Below are 19,586 nucleotides of genomic sequence, written 5' to 3'. Positions count from 1 at the left end.
AGACCAACGAATATCTCCCTGGTTGCGAGTCACCGTGGAGCATTGGTTAGCATACCTGCCTTGCATATCAAGCGCCATGGGTTTAATCTTAATTACGACCGAACCTCCAAGGCTTTTCAGCGGTGGTTTATCCCCTCCAAGTAATGCTGGTGACATTTCATTTTCTCTAAATTACCAAAATTTATATTTTTAGTTATTTTTTCTTTATAACGCATCCCGAGGTAGTTCAACTTTCTATGCATACTTTTGGACAAACTCATTTGAAAATGTTTGGTGCAATTTCTAGATGCAACAAATGCAAACTATTGTTTTCAGTAGGTCTTCAGTGTATTTTTATTGGTGAAATCCTCTTGATATGTCCACCATTTTTTTCTATTCCAGGTGGGCTTATTATTCGATCTGGCACCTCTTATTCAACTAATAAACTTTCTCTTTCGATTAACCGCCGAGCAGAAAAGGATACACACATTGAAGAACAAAGTGAAGCGTTGCATCCCCCCGATTTCCGATGTCATTGGAGCAAGACGAGCCACCAAACCCAAAAGATGCGAACAAAGCAGGTTGACGCTCATACAGAACAACAAGCTGTTTCATCCATTAGCCATTGAAGAGTCGCACAAGGATGTAGTGGAATAACTGAATCGTAGTGCTTGATAAGTACAAAAACAACAGGGTGCAAGAATTGGGGTAATCGGCATTTATTGCATTTTATTGTTATTGTCATTTTGCAAAGGGAAATACGCAAATGCTGGCACAGCAGATGTTGTTCATTGGAAATACCAGCGAGGGGGGTTTCGAGCCTTCATTTCGATTTGGTGACATGAGGAATGTTTGATTTCATTTTTAATTTTCATTGGCAAGAAGTGCCAATGTGCTTTCAGAAAAAAAAGTGAAATAGTTAAACTCCTCCGTTTTATTCCATTATTGCCATTGAAAACAACCTAAACAATGAAATCTTGTAATTTTCTATTATTTTTGGATGTGCAATGGACCAAAAAATCTTGTCAGGGCCAAAAACAATTTGTAATTTTCATGCTTATATATAAAAATTCATTTGTGATTCTGGGAATCAGCGTTGCCAATTTAGATATTTTCCCACAAGGTTTGGTTTTTTTTGAAGTCGTTTAGCGGGGAAAAATGCATTTAGCTTTTTTTCTGGCTTTTTTTATAACCGTTTTAGCTATTTTTAGGTTTTTTTCGACATGTTTCTATTGAAATATGGATAAAACGGCGTTTTATCTAAGCCTTGTTGCCAGAATAAGCGCTTCCACATATTTCAAAGCTCAATTGAAACATTAATTAGCGGGGCATTTTTGCAGCAAATACACCTTGTTTTAAAGTTTTTTCCTCATACTCGTAAAAGTTAACGTAAACTTTAAATCTACTATTACCATACAAATTCTTTAGATAAATTGTCAGTAAATTATTAGGAATATTAGCATTTGGCTCGTTTATGGTGTCCTTTTTATGTTATTATAATATTCTCAAGTTATGATGTTATTACTAAGTTCAAATAGTAGATGTGAATTGCTTTTTACACTGAAAAAAATATTGTCGCGAAGCCAAAGATTTCATGTCCTTACCATTTGTGGATTTCTCTTATATAAACTGTTTTCCTTGTCCAAAAGTCGACAAAGTCTTTTTGTCAGTGTTCTTATAGTTAAGTGATTCAACTTAAAAATGGGTATCTTTACATGAAAGAAAATTTTGTTAGGGTAGGATCAATTCTGAAAAATTAATGAAATACTCTTTAAATTTGTGGAGTTGTTGTATCTTGACCACAAACCAAAAAAGCGTTCAAAAATAGAAGATGTTTTTCAATACTTTATTTTAAAAACGTATTTTACTTGATACATAGAATAAGTTCTACTTGTAGTCGAGTCTGAATTTGGAAATTTAAATTGTCGTTAGCTCGTCTTTAAATCACTTTGATAGTTCATGAAGAAAGAGCTGAAAACACGAATAAATTCAAATTTGAAGGGGAACCAATATCAAAATCATTAGTGTACAAAATCTTTGGAACCGGGCATGATTTTTTTAAGTGTATGCAAGAAAAAATTAAGGATAAGGAAGTTTTGAATGTGGTATAATTTTTTAACATCAAAAAAATACAATAAAAAATGTCGTATTGATAGGATCAAAACATTATTAAATGTGCGATAAAAACAAATCTGCTATTTATTAATGGAATGGAATTACATTTACGAAAATTGGACAACAATAGGCTTGTTTGGGTAATTTTCCAATAAAAGTTATTCAGTATAAACTTGCAAGACAGGAAGAATGGGTTTTACTCTCTTGGGTAAAATTAGCAAAAATGTACACGTTCACGAATTTATCATTAATTCGCCGGATTTAAGCCAATTAAAACGAATCATATTGATATTTTCTAATGATATGACTTAGATATTGTTGCAGTCTCACAGAAGTAGAATTAAAATGAATACAATTAAATTAATATGCATTTTAAGTGAAATAAAGCTTTTAAGTTTGTTAAATTTCAATGAAAAATGTTAATTTTGATACAAAAAATTTAGCTTTTTTCTAGCTATTTTTATCTTTTTTTAGCTATTTTTTTGGCAACGCTGCTGGGTATATTATGAGAATTTCCTTTTTCCATGACCATTGCAACTTTCAAAATTATTCGAGGAATTTAAGAAACCGTTTGTCAGTCTTTAATCGCAACTAAATAAAACGTTTGGAAAACTGATATTGAAAATTTTGTGTTTTTTTGTGTTCTATTCGAAAAGTTCGCAAATATCAAATATTTTAAGATTTATTGGTAAAAATTAAAAAATCATAATAATAAAATGTTTTTTTTTTTATGATATGTTAAAGTGGAAGATATGTTTTTAATAATAAAAATTAACTCTAAGAAGAAATAAATTTTTGTGTATATTTCAGAATGATATAAATGATTCATTTTTGGAAAAGGATTCATCAGATTTAACAATTTTAACAATTATAGTAATGTTATAACAATTACCGTAATATTTCAAAAAAAAAAACATAACATGAAAATTGTCATCAACCTGAAAGTACAGCATGCATTACTTACAATGAAGCGTTCAAAACTCATTTTCGCTGATTTTTGTTCTGTCGGTTTTCGCCGAAACGGTTTTGTTGGCGAACCTACCAACAGAAAAAAATTAAAATTTTTTGCATATATTCCAAGTCGTTTAATTTTAACCACGAACGATAAAAATTTGTCATACTTGTAACATTGACATACGTTTTTCGTTTTCCAGAAAAGAGGAGCGCCTGACGTAACAGAAATATTTTTGGAGTAAAAAGGAATTTATTTACGGCAAAACTAAAAACTGTAACTCAAGATTTGTTTTACATAACAATTTAACTTTTTGAACAACCAGAAAAAAACTAACAAAAGGAGTATGATTTCCTGGCAACTCATTCGAAAATTGTGTCTGTTTAGAAGAAAAGTTGCACCATTTTATATATTAGAACCAATAGTAGAAATAAAAATAACTGATAAGGAAGCGGCAGTAATTCTTCGGCCATAATTGTAAAGAAACTAACAGTTACGCCCAATTAGCGAACGGTAAGTAAGCGGAAATTTTCTTCATGTGTAAATGAAAATTTAAACCTATTTATTGTAGCCATGCCAGTCCTTTTACTTTGGTGGTTGGAAGGGTGTTGTTTTTTTTTTTAATATAATTTGCATTTGTCGCTCATAGTAATGGTAAATGTCAACGACAGAAGATAACAATGGGCCAATTAAAATTATTCGACAACAATTTGAAAATGTCGTATTTCGCTTTTGCTTTAGTTAATGCAAGTAATAACTATAGTTTATCTTTCAGATGTATGACTCAAAGAAGCTCAGTATTCGTTAGATCTTTTGTAATGCATAAAACCTGCAGTTGCCCAGCAAACTTTTTCCAGTAAGTATATCTATTAAACAATGCATACTAAAAGTTAAATCTGATCAACAGAATTTTTTTCATCCACTAAAACATTGTTTACTGGCTCTTAGGAATTATTAATGGATCAGATTTACGACACTAGTTCCTGTTGGAAGGATTTCGTAGCTCATTTAACTAAAATTGCAGTTGCGTTCTTTTTCCTGTGAATGTGTCTGTTTAATAACAACACTATGAATTGTGTGCTGTACATATCGGCCAGTCCGAAATTGGAGACAGCAACATGCAGTTGCAACTCCACATGTGGAACAACATTGTGATGTATCATTGCTTGTTTGCAGCACAACCCACATTTTATTGACAATAATAAAAAGCGACAAATGTCACGATTGCGGGTTTCATGTTTCGCTTTCCGTTCGTTCAACAAAATCGAATCGTTTGGGGATTAATTTCACATGCGAGTTTAACGTTTAATCTGTCCAAGGGGATGATGGACATGACCCTGCCAAGTCCCAATTATACAAACAATAAACACAGGATATGTCTGAGATTTGTATTGGTTGAACGAGTTAACACCAGAAGTCTTTGGGTGGCCAGCATGGTAAACAGGTGAATAGGATGAAACAAAATCAATGACCCACTTTTGAATAAAATATAAGTTGAAATACTTTTCGTTTAGATTTTTCTTAAAAAAAAAAAAAAAAAAACTGAGCAGTGAGATAAAAAGCTCTGTCCAATGTTTAACATTATACTTTGGCATGTTGTGTATTTGGATATTCCTACTTTTGCATTGATTTGGGTGTTGAAATTTTAAAAATCTTAATTAGAAAATGTTTTATTTTTTATTCATATCGTTGGCAAAGCATGAGCACTGAAACCATGTGAAATTTAATCAAATATGCCTCCATTGGAAACAAATATGAAAGAAAAAGATAAAGTTGAACGGAGGTGATTGTACACGCAATAAAAATCTTTCTTCCCATATGAAACAAAATCTTGTTCGAAGAAAAATCAAATCTTTGAATTCCTGAAAAAGTCTGAAACACTTATAGAATAAATGCATAGTTGTGTACCCGAATAGTCCATAAGGATACGTCATTCGCCGAATGCAAACATGACATTCAATCCTTAATTTTCCACAAAAGTACAGCGTTGGACGTCAACGAAATCGACTGCGGTTTTCAGATAAAACAATACTTACTTCCGACAAAAGAAGATATCACTTTGGTTTTGTCAATTCATGTGAATACAGCTGTTGGACAGATACATTCAATATTATGTGATTTATGGAAAACTCATTCGTACACAAGGAGATTAGACTTTTCCTGCAGAAGTCTCCCGATAACTACACGGATGAAAAAGACTGTTTTTCATATGTTTGGCTATAAACATTATATGTTTGGAACACAAATTTTTAAACACAATATTTTTGAGTGCAAGCATATAATGTTCATAAACTAGCATAACATGTTTGGGACATATATGTTAATATGTTAGAACATATTATGTTTGGGACATAAAATGTTTGTAAATATAATATGCTTGGATGCAAACATATATTAATTTAGAAATAGCCTATAAACATATATGTGTTTAGTAGCTTGGAGCGCTATTTAACTGGGAGCGATATTGAATTAAGTTGGTGGTTGTTGCTTGTTATTATAAAATTAACATTTTATTTTTCCTTGGGCAATTGATCAGCTACTTCTTTGATCCTTACAAACTGTGTGGTCCGCTGTTCGAATCCCCGTCCGGCAAAAGGTAAAATTAAAATAAAAAAAAATTATAAAATTGAATAATTTCTTCTACAATGTTTGTATTACAGAAAAAGGTGCTAAGAACTAAAAAATCTCGTGGAAGTGAGAAAGATGTGGGGGAATATGCAATTAGGCAGAAACAAAATTTTGAGCATTCTGGTCGAAAACCTATGTTGTTAGCACCTATATTACCTGTTTATTTTCATAATTCATTATGATTGTAAATATATAAATAAATAAATAAAATTTTGAGCACAATATTGTTTGGGGATTTTTTTAAGCATATAATATTTTTGGGTGCAAAATGCTTCCAAACATATTATATGTTCACATAATAACATATTGTTTTTTGGAAGACAACATTATTGAATTTGGATGCAAAAATACAAAATGTTTGGAACTTAGACTACCCAAACATATATTGTTTAGACCAATATGCTTTCAAACATATTATATATTGGAACAGATCAAACATATAAATGTTTGGGCAATACCCAAAAATGTATATGCTTGAAGCAAAATATGTTTGGGAGTATATGTTACAGAAGCGATTTTTTGTGAGAGTGTAGTCTAATTTATGGATCCGAATTTTTTGCAAACTGTGATTCCTTGAGAGAAAGTAAACTACACATGGCATTTAGGCAACTTCGTTCGTTATATGTATGGTTTATGTAGATCCGATCATACTTCACATAATTTAGACTCTATCTATGGACTTGGTTCTAATACCCTGCTAATGTCCAGTATTTAATATTTCTATATAAATTAATTTATAAGCACATACTCATCACGACAAAGGCCGATTATCAACTTTTGGTCGAAGGCGAAACCGATTCTTCAGTCAAACTCCAAATTCTAGTACATATATTCGAATTATTTCGATAAATAATGCGAATAAAATCACGTACTAGAATTTCGTGAATGTCGAATAAAACATCGCGCCCAGTTTCCAGCGAATTTCCAGTAGATGAACAGATCCAGTAGATGAATAGAGGGTCTGCCGTAAACTGTAAGGTATTTGACATACATTTACGACGTATTTTACCATACGTTAATATAATATTTTGTACAATATAAGAATTTGTACAGTATACTTTTTTTAAAATCGTTTATTTGTACCCGGACGAAAAAGACTGATTTTCATATGTTTGGGTGTAAAAATTATATGTTTGGAACTCAAATTTTTTAACACAATATTTTTAAGTGCAAGCATATAATGGTCATAAACTAGCATAACATGTTTGGGACATATATGTTAATATGTTAGAACATATTATGTTTGGAACATAAAATGTTTGTAAATGTAATATGCTTAGATGAAAATATATATTAATTTAGAAATAGCCTATAAACATATATGTGCTTAGAAAGAGAGACCTAGTGAGTATACTGCAAGTAAAATAATCGTAGTAACCAATTGACGCATTACAAATATATCCACACAAAGAAAATGTCATTAAAATTTTTTTCTACCAGTGTATGCCCTAAGGTGAATATGTTTGAACAATACAAACAATATTTTGTTTGGACCAATCCTGAAAATATATATGCTTGAAGCAAAATGTGTTTGGGGTATATGTTACAGAAGCGATTTTGTTTGAGGGTGTACAGTAGGTAGGGTCACGGCCTAAGGCAAAAAAAAAAGTTGATGCAGTCACCCCCCAGTTTTGTAGCATATTTGAAGACAATTTCAGAACACGAAAACTTTTTTTTTCCGTGCACCCTACGACCCCCCGAAATACAATTTACTGTGCTGTGTCGTCATTTGAAGTCCGATCGAAAAGAAACGCATATCGTTGTTCATGGTTGATCAGGGGCTATATTTCGTGCATTGGTCATTTTTGACTCCGACGTCAAATTTGATTTTTAATTTTTTTATTTCGCTTCGTATACCCCTATGATGCCCATTTCTTATAACCATTATAAAGATCTTATCAAAATATGAAACTTTTGCTTTGGAAGTATTTAATTATATTCATAAACAAAAAAGTTACAGAGATTTTAAAAAGTCAATAGGTCACCCTACACCATCAAATAGCTTTTGCTGTGTTGTCATGATATCCGATCGAAACCACATGCACATCGTTATTCACATCTACGAAATTAATTTGAAAGGTATTTAATACACACAAACTGTTTATCTGTAAATTTCTAACCGTATCATTGTATACATACTCGTTGTGTGCACTACGGCATTTTCTGCGTTATGCAAAGTTCTTGTGTTTTTGCTAGAACAATTTGAGAACAGTAGGCTCTCAAATTGTTCTAGCAAAAAATCTAACAAACACTTTCGCTACATGATTCCTTAAGTCTGTCCATATTTTTGTGAGAGAAGGCTGTTGATAGTATTTGAAAAAAGTGAAAACAAAATGAAATTCGAAGCTCGGGTTATCGACAAAACTAAATTACCAACAAATCATCAAGTTATTGAATTCCTTTTATATTTAAAGAAAGCAGGCACCGCAAGTGTTAAAAATGAATCTACTAGTCATGTTACAGACGATAAACGATTGGGTTATATAATATCCAAAATTAAAAGTCGCCAATAACATAGTAAACTTGATTCTAGACAGGATTTGTTATAAATTAATTCTAAAAAGTTGTTAGCCGCATAATAAAATTGTACAATTAATAAACATGAAATGTACTCAAATCAAATTCAAATCTAATCTAATATTTTCTTGTTTAAAGTATTTACTCATGTGACAACATTGCTCACCATTGTGAAGATGACAAGAAAACGCAAAAAAAAATACGGCGTAGTCAGATGTTGAAAGGCAGAAATTTAACCAATGTGTAAGCAGCATAACGATCTTCGTAATTTTCCACAATTCCGTTACCACTTACTTTTATTGTTAGATTGATTGTTAGATTTTAAAACAGTAGGCTCTCAAGTTGTTCAAGCAAAAACACAAGAACTTTGCATAACGCAGAAAATGCCGTAGTGCACACAACGAGTATGTATACAATGATACGGTTAGAAATTTACAGATAAACAGTTTGTGTATATTAAATACCTTTCAAATTAATTTCGTAGATGTGAATAACGATGTGCATGTGGTTTCGATCGGATATCATGACAACACAGCAAAAGCTATTTGATGGTGTAGGGTGACCTATTGACTTTTTAAAATCTCTGTAACTTTTTTGTTTATGAATATAATTAAATACTTCCAAAGCAAAAGTTTCATATTTTGATAAGATCTTTATAATGGTTATAAGAAATGGGCATCATAGGGGTATACGAAGCGAAATAAAAAAATTAAAAATCAAATTTGACGTCGGAGTCAAAAATGACCAATGCACGAAATATAGCCCCTGATCAACCATGAACAACGATATGCGTTTCTTTTCGATCGGACTTCAAATGACGACACAGTACAGTAAATTGCATTTCGGGGGGTCGTAGGGTGCACGGAAAAAAAAACTTTTAGTGTTCTGAAATTGTCTTCAAATATGCTACAAAACTGGGGGGTGACTGCATGAACTTTTTTTCGCGACCCTATCTAGTGTACAGTATACGTTTTTTAGAACTTGAATTGAGAATGCCTTTTCGTTATAAAAAAAAAAAAAAATTAAATATAGGCGTACTACTGCCAGTTGAATTTCACATATATGTATTAAAATCGGAGTTGTTAATAAATTTAAATCTGCGTGGTTAGTATTTTGTATGTACACACGTTGTACCTAAATCCGATTTTTGACACAAATTTCATAGTTTAAGCAATTTGAAAACGAGCTGCATTCAAACGCTTATGCCAGCAAATTGCTTTTGAGTAACATTTTCAAAATATTATGAAAAAAATCTAAAAACAAAATTAATATTAACTTAGGGTATTAAAAATAGTTTTTGAAATCAAATTTAATTACATTTACTACGTTTTATACAGGTATATGACGTTTTTGACGTTTACAATTTTTTGACATAGAAAACCCACAAAATTGCTACTTGGACCATCTCTGCCCATAACCAAGGATGGATTGTCTCAGTAAGTGAATCTGAGTGCTATAGTGCCGTAGTAATATTCTAGAAATTTCATGTGTTTTCTTGTGTAATTATAATTTCCAAAATGTATATGATTTAATATTTTTGGATAACACATTTACTTAACCGAACAATATTGTTGGTCATGATAGTCATATTTGATATTTTGTAATTGGTGTATCGTGTTTATAGCAATAGAGACAATATAAGAGTCGCCATAGTCATCAAAGCCACAATCACTCGTGGTTAAGAACAGTGGGGTAATGTTGTATTATTCTAGATTTTCTAGTGTAACATATCTCTTATATGTGAAAAGAATTTTAACGTACTCAAATTAGAAAGATTTTATTCTGACTAAGTTCAAATTTCCCCAATTGTTCGAAATTTTGCACAACAAATTAAATAAAAAAATGTCATAGTAAAAAAGTATTTCCAAAAAGTGGTTTGGATGGTGAAATTGTAATCTGCAGGTACACCCTCAAAAACTCACTTCTGTAACATATACCCCAAACACATTTTGCTTCAAACATATATATTCTCAGGACTGATCCACACAAAATATTGTTTGTATTGTTCAAACATATTATGTTTCACCTTAGGCATACACTGGTAGAAATGGTAGTTTACATTATATGCTTGCACTTAAAAATAATTTCTTAAAAAAATTTGGGTTCCAATCATATAATTTTTACACTCACATGGACTTATGATAAAGCGAAAGTACTTCATTTTTGCATCTTTTTCATGTCCTTATAAGTTATACCTTGGAAGTCTCTTTCCATCGAGAGAAATTAAATAAAATATAAAACATTAGTTTTTTACTTTTATCGCAGTTTAATATAGTCTGTTTTAGGCCCAGTGGAATGAAATTGGAGAATCTTTGTCTTATACATCCGAGAGAAATACATAACTATATAGTTCAGATTGGATTGAAACAATATTTTCAAATTCCCAAGTTCATACCTCATATCCAAGTTAACAGTAGAAAGGTTGCGTGTGCTTGAAAAAATTTCGTCCACTGTGTATAGAAATATAGCATAACCATCAATTCTACTTGCCTTGTGTTTACTCCTGATCATATTTGGTTTACTGGCGTCACTTTACTCCAAGTCGTGCTGACCGCATTGGGTAACAATCTTTCGAACTTCGAGAAAACAGACAGACAGAGGAAACAAGCGGACGGGACATAGACAAACATCTACTCAGCGCCATCTCCGACATAATCACGTGGAGTCAATACAGTGAACCGTAAATCGATCGCAAGTGTGTGCCTGATGTTAGGTTTTTGGCAAGATGAAAAGATCGACTCACACAGATTAGCAGCGCTTTTTCATCGGTTTGGTATTCATTGTCGACTTTACTTTGCTATAAAAGGATATCGATGCAACATGGTCTATGGTGCATGATGACTTTTGCTCTTGGTTAGCTCTTGAGTGTCAAAAAGCGCACTCATCTAGTCGACACTAGGTGCATGGTATCAAGGGGGGAGATGGTGGGATGACTGATGGTGGTTTAATAACCAAATTTGTGGTCCTATCATAACGTCGAATATTGAGTTATGCACGGGTATCATCTACACGTTTAGCAGCAGCAAGTTAGCCGTCGGCCGCAAATCAACATTCAAAACGCTAACGTTTAACGTTTCTTGCATAACATTAACCTCTGACAGTCTGGCACAATAAGTTACACGTTCCGTAATTTATGAGATTGGTCGCCAGTGGCCGTACGCGTGTGGCCACAATTCCAAAGCCTACGACAATTTCGGTTTGGTTTATTAGCCACATTATGAAGGGTGATGACATGGGGCTATTGGGAAACGTTTTTGCTATCTTCATTCCCTATCGAGACAGTTGAAAAGATTTAGAATTTACCATCAGAGTCACAAGATGCAGAGGTTCCAAATTCCATTTAAACATAAACTCATGTGGGTCTAATATCTAGAGAAATCTTATGCGCGTTTACCAAGTGAAGTTAATTAAACAATTTCATTGTGGAGGACATTTATAAATAATGAAATATTTGGTAGATATTTTTATTGTTTTCTTTTGCAGTTGATTGGCGCCGCACCATTGCCTGCCAGCGCGTGACATGTCAGTTTTCGATAGCAGTAACATATGAAACCAATTTTCCTGTCATCATTGTTTTATTGAACTAGCTTAGACAAACAGCCAGTTTAACCAAATATTAGTGTTGCCATTGGCAAAATAAAAGGACTAGTTTTAATAAAATGCCAGTGTGGACAACCATGGAAAAACTATTGAACGGCGTTCACACTTCAAGTACGTACGTTCACGAAATTAAACGAACACTTGAGATCCCGAGATTTTACTATATTTTTATTCTCACTTCCCTGGGAAGTCATTCTACGACCTACGGGGAATTATTGGTCGTATTGTTTTATTTAAAACATTTTTACAATTTCCAAAAATGCAGTTTTAGCATTAGGGTAATTTTGTTCTAACAGAGAACAATATCTTTCGAAATTATATGTAGCTACTATATAATATCTGATGCACGAATTTCGTTTAAATGAATAAATTTCATTTTTATGTTTTTGATAAAATTTTGATATGGAAAAAAATTCTTCCAACGAAATATTTTTTTAATTTTATGTTAGCCTGATATCAATGAAGGCTGGTTTTTGTACAAATTAATTACTTTCCCTATTGTCATTACAATTATAATACGAGCTTATTGGACATGGAGATTAAGGAATTGATTGATTATGAAGCTATTGAAAAGAAAACGCCAGATACCAATCCCACAAGCCTAACTAGACATATGTTTCTTTGCAGGCTAATGCAATTTTCCATAGTCTTTAGTGTATATCTGGCGGGGAGAGATGACTTTGATTTTATTGGTTTATATGTTGTACCAAGCAGAACAAGATAAATCTTATAATTTTTAGTGCTGGTCGATATTTGATTTTAACATTGCAATTTATTGCAAACAATAAACAGCTCTTTTTTAAACGATGTGAAATTGCTTATGCGTTGTGTGGTGGGAGGTAAGTTGATTCAGAGACAAATGCTGTCAATGTAGAATTGTCTTTCAGATATTAAGCTGTTAGCTCTTGGAGTTATGAGTTTCATTCCTATGTTAGATCGAGCGAATGTTAATCGATTGTAAAGATATTCAGGTTCTTTTGTGTAAATTATTTTGTGTAGTTGTACCAAACACCTTATATTTAACAGATTGTTAAAATCAAATTTGGTTCTTATACGTTAATTTCCTAAGGAAATAATATACGAGAACTCTTCCTTTGAGGGGAATATTTTGTAAAATCTGCCAAAAACTTAAAGAATTCTGGCAATCTACAAAACAGTACAAAACCTAAAATTTTTGGTAGAATTCTACCAACTGGGATTGTTAGCCACCATTAAAGTATGCTTCCGAAAGTTTAGACTCCTCCAGAAGTAAGCCTAGACATTGTTGGGAATACAATACGTTCTCTAGATCGTGTTAGGCTAGAGCTATGGAATTAAATTATTTGAAAGAGTGCTAATAAATTCTCAAAGACAAATTTTCAAGGGACAGTAAAGCTACTAGCAAATTTAGGAATATTATTTAGACAGATTTATCAATGTTGTTTTTTTGATTTCAGCTTAAAACCATGCACTGACTAAACTACAAGTGTAGCAACAATGATTAAAGAAAAAACCCAACAATAACAAAACAAAACAGATTTATCAATTTTGAATAAATTCTTTTCGAAAAAAAAAGATAAATCTACTTATCTAAACATATTTTTGTATATAACCTACTTGTCCCGTTAAAATATATAGCGTTCCGTATTAAATACACATTGGTAACACTGGTACAAACACAAATACTGCATTGTTTATTTCGGTGAGTGAATACATGTGTAGCAACATTCATAAACACGACTAAATCCCCATGTTTTCATGATGCCGCAGATTATGTAATGACTAAGTTTGTCTTCAGATTTGGTTTGTCTGCGGTGTATTTCCAACATCATCGTGTGATTCTATTGGCTTGTGGTTGAGGCGACTACCTATTTTGGACATTTATTCTTAATGCACGCAAAATGTTTTTTTGATTTGCTCGCGTCCAAATGCATTGGCGCCATGCAGTGGCACATATCGAAGGAGATAATATTACATATGTATATATGTATGTATGCTGGTATTGCAAATAAGAGTTAGTGGCCTTTGTTAGTTGATTGTTTTATGTGACTAATTAGTAACATTAAATAACAAAATATTTAAAATGACATAAATAAGAAAAAATAAACAGTCGAGAGTTCGATTGACCCGATTCCTACGGGACAACACAGAGTAGCGTACTATATCACTAACGATGGTGTGATAGTTTGCATGTTCATCGTTACGACTACAATGAGTTTCAAAATGTTGTATGAACTGAATCCTCCTTACTAGTACACAAAAGTAAATGATCAGAGAAACTTTACAAACTATTACGACTTTCGTAATATTAGTCATTTATATATTAACTGATAACTGATATTAAGCATGAAATACATTTTGTTTGTCATTGCTTTTGTCTATATTATGTTATGAACTTCTAGGTGAGCGTTTGTAGTGCTCATTTCGCCGGTATATAGGGATAGGGAAAGATAAGATCTTTCATATATCTTACCTTTCAAATAAACCCAAAAGGAGAAGCCTGACTGACCGATTGATAATGAAACTCGATAATAACTTGAGAGTTTTAATGGGTAGAGACTCACTTACGTTGAAGATCAAGCCAACGTGCAATACTTTTTTCAACTTTTTTGTATAGTTGAGAGAAGTGCATTATGTGCTATAATGGTAGGTGTGAATATCTTTTCTTATTTTACTTAAATTGAATGAAGTAATTTATATAAAATATTCAACCTGATTTTGGTTGCATTTTTCCGCATGTACAAGATTATAGATTTCATATGAAAACATTTTAACATGAACACAACTTTGTTCCGTCAAGTAGCAGGGCGTTTTTGAAAAGTCGCCAAACTTTATCGTGCTGTAACCATTCAACATCATTTCGCAGTCTGCTAGATAATAACCACCCAAGGCGCTAACGTCACTTCATAAAGACGGCGGCAAGTTGGGCCTTTAATAAACTCAATTAGCAACGCGTGCAACCTTGTGCATTGTCGTTTCGTTGTTTGGACGGGCGACTAGAAGTTTATTGAAAGTTGCTGCAGTGTGTTGTTGCTACAGATCTCCACCACTCAACAAATCGGATATGTCATCCGATATCCGTTTACTGGTAGCATCAAGTGAAATGTGTGAAGTTACTATTTGAGAAAATTGTTGAATTTAAAAATCATATATGCTTTTTTATATATCACATGCTCAATAAGGATAAAATAGTGAATTGCACATTCGGCAGCTTCACAACAGATATTAAATATACGCACACGCAGAGAAGAAACATGATTGTCACAATCATATTCGAAGAGCAAAATAATATGATAGGAGCTATTTTTGCGGCGACCATGTAACATTTTCACCTGCAACCATGTTGGCTCAGTGAATATGGTTCTAAGAAAAATAAAATTGTACTCATCTAAAATCTTATTATATTGATAAAAAGAATTTTGTTTGAATCAAAATACAATGGTCACGATCTAAAATGTTATAATATTCGTAAAAAATGTTTTTCTTCCAGTTAAAAGAACATGGTCACAACCTAAAATGTTTTGATCTTTATGAAAAAACTTTTTTCGTCGTCGAAAAAAGGACGCCAGTTGAGAAAAGAAAACACAAAATTAACTTTATTTATTTGTTTTTATTTATTTATAAATTATTTTATTGTTTATTTGTATTTATAATGTCGAGCAAGCAAACATCACATATTTTTACACACTCTATTTTGGTTCAATTTCAACAATAAGTAATCATTCCATATTTACTTCGTGCCCATCAAATTTAAAAATGCAGGCATCATGTAACTGCAAATAAAAATAAATTATCCATAAGTAAAATGCAGAACAAAAACCAGGTCATTTTTTTCAATTACACTTTCTTTTTTTGTGTTCACATAAAACCACGTGCCTCTTCTGAATAAATAAATTAACACAAAACACATTAATTCCGTATTCTCCGTTCATTCCGAGCAACAATCGACACGCGACTGACGCGCAAAATGAAAATCGTGTGTACCTACTCAATGTTTTTATAAAATTCTTTTCTCTGCAAAAATTAGATGGTCACGAAAAAATATACATGGTCTTTATGGCCATGTAATGGTTCTAGACATGTTTATACCTAACCTATAAAAATACTTTTTTCTCTGCAAAAAAGTAAAAAAATTGAATGGTCAGGTACATGATTTTCCCGACCATGTAATGGTCTCAAATTATATCATTTAAATAATAGAACATGTTTGCGGCATTTGAGAACCATTTAAATGCTTATTGCCAACATATATTTTTCTCCGCTCTAAAATTATTTTTATAAAAATTACATACTCTAGATAAGCATTAAATGTATGCGGCAACCATGTCGAAACATGTTTTTTCTGTGCGTGCATGTAAAATATTAGATATTTTTGACATACTCATGGGAATGTTTGTACAACACCCAGAAATACCCTGTTTGAAAATTGTCACACCAGTATTTCAATGACTCCAAAGAGCATTTCGTTATGTCTTCGTTATCATTTACCTTATTTTGGGAGGAGGCGTATTATTTGTTTATTGATGATCTGGAACATACAGATCCTCCCTTATTTTTATATCCCCTTATATGTACATAGCGTATTTATAAGACATTTCCATGTTGTTGGTTAGCTCCTCGAGGAGAGACTTTTTTTACGACTTGGTTACAATAAATTTGTTTAAGAATATCCATGATAAAAGTGTTCGCCATTTCAGAAATACGGTGATGCATAAAAATATATAAGATCAACTAAAATTATAAAAGTAATTGCGAAAATCTTTTGACCATACGATCATAGATAGCATTTCCGGATGAGTTAAAATTGCGACGCAATTGTGCGAAATCATCACGTTCTAATTTAAAAATATATTCTTGAGTTAACTACTAAAAATAATTTTATATGACACAAAAATTAGAAGCTTATTACACAAGAAATCTTATAATTAAAGTCAACTCAAAATTTTTTACCATCATTCACACATCCAAGTAATTGTATGCGGCACTTGCTTGTTTTAATTCTTTGCTATGTTTCATATGTCGATGTATTATTTTAAATTAGAGCTACGTATATGCGTTAGTTTAAAAGCTCCTTAGGTCTCTTATTACAAGGAACACAATTAAATATCTCTCGTTTTAAAGCTTCCATTTTCCGGTCTCCTGTTCCCAACCCAAGTCGTTACATTCTTTTTCATTCCTAATTTATGTAATAAGAAGAAATTTGGTGTCCCACAAAGTTTCCGATTTTTTATTCATACCTCTTTGGGGATAGGCCATTCAATGGGTATGTAAATGATAACAAAGGCATGGATGTCACTAGCCATCCACTTTAATTGTGGAATTGATTTGACTGACACATTGACAGTTGCGAAGGTAAAACAACAGTAAGAGGGAAAGAAAAAACTACCGGAAAAAATTTTGGTGGTCCACCTGATGCCATAATGGCAATGGCTACACAAACTACCACGTCACAATGACAAATGAATAATCAAAAAATCTGCTAAGTTGTCATTGTAGGTGGGTTAATCGCATGGCTAAGATGGAAGTTTGTTGCAGACGCTGAATTTGTGGAATTCTCAAAAAGTGGTCAGATTGGACCACATCAGTTAGAAAGAAGTAGTGTTTGTGGTTATTTTTTCGCCAAATATTCTTTGGCAAATTCTTACGGAGCTATATAGCTTTAAATCTATGAATTAAGATTTTTCGAATTTTCATTCTCTTTTGGTGGTATATTGAAAAAAAGTAAGTCATAGCCTACATTTGATGTTTTTTATCTTTAATTTGAAGATCCAACATATCTTTTATTTTAAAGATTATATCTTTATATCAAAAATAATGTTCTTTACTTTAAGGAAAATTGGCCGCAAATTTCCCATCAAAATCCCGAAATCGACAAAAGCCGATTTAAAATCAGTGGTCAGTGAACATGGAAATTTCACCCAAATATTATTTTTACAAATATTATTTTTTTTTTAATTTTGCCAGCTCTGCAAATTATCGATGTGCATAGACATTTGTACCAATAATTTTTCGTTGGGCCTATCAAATGCATTTGCGTTTGTTCGCTATGTTTGATGGACAGAACGTAGACAAACATTGGACTTGTGGCCGTCAGTTGAACAATCATCACAATGTGCTGCGATGAAAACTTCGACATGAACATCGAAAGCTTTGCTCACTCGACTACTTTGTGCGCTACGACATTTATTATTACGCAAGATTGGGAGCAGCCAGGCACCGTAAATTATAGCAGGAATACGTGGCATTCCAAGATGCAGAATACACTAACATTGTGGTGCGTTGAGCTTAAACAAAAATCCTGCCGCCCGCATCTCACTTTAGGTCACTATAGTCCGCATGATTGCGGTGATTCAATGCCGTTGTGTGTTGATGGCGGAGAGTATTGTATAGAATGACGTAGAGCGGATTTTTCTGCTTTGGCCGTTCTGGCAGTTGAGTGGGGGTTGGGGTTTGATTCAATGCACTTTTCTCGTACTGGACTAGGTTTGAGTATTCGTGTGCATATCGATTCATTCAAATGGACGTACATGCATGTTCCGTTGTCGATATCCATATTTGGATGAATGTGACTTACTATTGTATGCATAACGTGGACGGACCACTACAGCATACGGATTTTTGGGAAAGATTAAATATGTCCAAGCTGTCAGTAGTGGACATCTTAAGAAATTAAAATTCAAATGAATTCTTCCATGAAGAAATATTGAGGTGAATGCTGTTTGTGGGTTTGTCGATAAATCAAATGTAAGGAAACTATCTGCTCAACTTTAAACCGATCGGATGATAATGGCTTGGCTAAAATCGGATTTACCATAGAAACAGTAATGATGTCGCTGTCCTAATTGCAAATAGCGGAAAATAGTTAACATAATGTATTATCAGCAAGTGTCGCCAAAACATAAAATGAAAATATACTTTTTTGGATGCGGAAGTGGGGAAAAATCAGACCAAAAGCAACAAATTTTAGATGGACTTGTTATAGGGTGGGGGCTATTTTGTTGCATTGATTTTGCATTGGCCCTTTAGAAGCGATGGGAACCACCGTGGTGCAATGGTTGCATACACAAGGTCGTGGGTTCGATTCCTGCTTCGACCGAACACCCAAGAGATTTGTCAGCGGTGGATTATCCACCTCAGTAATGCTGGTGACATTTCTGAGTGTTTCAAAGCTTCTCTGAGTGGTTCCACTGCAATCTGGAACGCTGTTCGGACTCGGCTATAAAAAGGAGATCCCTGGCATTGAGCTTAACATGGAATCGGGCAGAACTCAGTGATAAGAGAGAAGTTAACCACTGTGGCATCACAATGGACTGAATAGTATAAGTGAGCCTGATACATCGGGCTGCCACCTAACCTAACCTTAGATGTGATGCTATTCTGTATTTCGGATATCATATCGAAAAACAACAAAACCTTAAGAAAATTTTTTCCAATTTTTTCAATTTTCCTTCATATTTCAATTCGAAGAAATTTCAACAATACTATCACATATCTGCCAAGAAATCGCACTATACACTTTTAATTAATTCTACACAAGAAAGCTTCATTAAAATTGAGGCAAGAACACTTTTCCATTGATATAGCGTTATATGTACATTATAAGTAAGTACACCCTCAAAAAAAAAAATCGCTTCTTTAACATATGTTCCAAACATATTTTGCAGGAAGCACATATATTATTGGATACTGCCAAAACATTAATATGTTTGTTTTATGTGAACATATTATATGTTTGGAAGCATTTTGAGCCCAAAAATATTATATGCTTGGAAGAATTTTTCCCAAAGACGATTGTGCTCATTCCCTAACATACTCA

The 19,586-nt window shown here is 32.8% G+C and overlaps 2 long non-coding RNA genes across 2 annotated transcripts; both read left to right on the top strand.

Annotated features, from left to right (window-relative positions):
- The first annotated feature begins 387 nt into the window (after positions 1–387).
- On the top strand, positions 388–3,507 carry LOC142219908 (uncharacterized). Its single transcript, XR_012717821.1, has 2 exons — positions 388–687; positions 3,249–3,507. It is a non-coding gene; the product is annotated as an uncharacterized LOC142219908 (long non-coding RNA).
- Positions 3,508–3,619: 112 nt separating this feature from the next.
- LOC142219907 (uncharacterized) lies at positions 3,620–4,551 on the top strand. The gene is made up of 3 exons (XR_012717820.1): positions 3,620–3,764; positions 3,822–3,902; positions 3,995–4,551. It is a non-coding gene; the product is annotated as an uncharacterized LOC142219907 (long non-coding RNA).
- The last annotated feature ends 15,035 nt before the right edge of the window (positions 4,552–19,586 follow it).

Source organism: Haematobia irritans, chromosome 1, assembly GCF_050003625.1.
Source record: "Haematobia irritans isolate KBUSLIRL chromosome 1, ASM5000362v1, whole genome shotgun sequence".
In the NCBI taxonomy this organism is placed as follows: domain Eukaryota; kingdom Metazoa; phylum Arthropoda; class Insecta; order Diptera; family Muscidae; genus Haematobia; species Haematobia irritans.
This window is presented reverse-complemented; position numbering and strand designations above follow the sequence as displayed.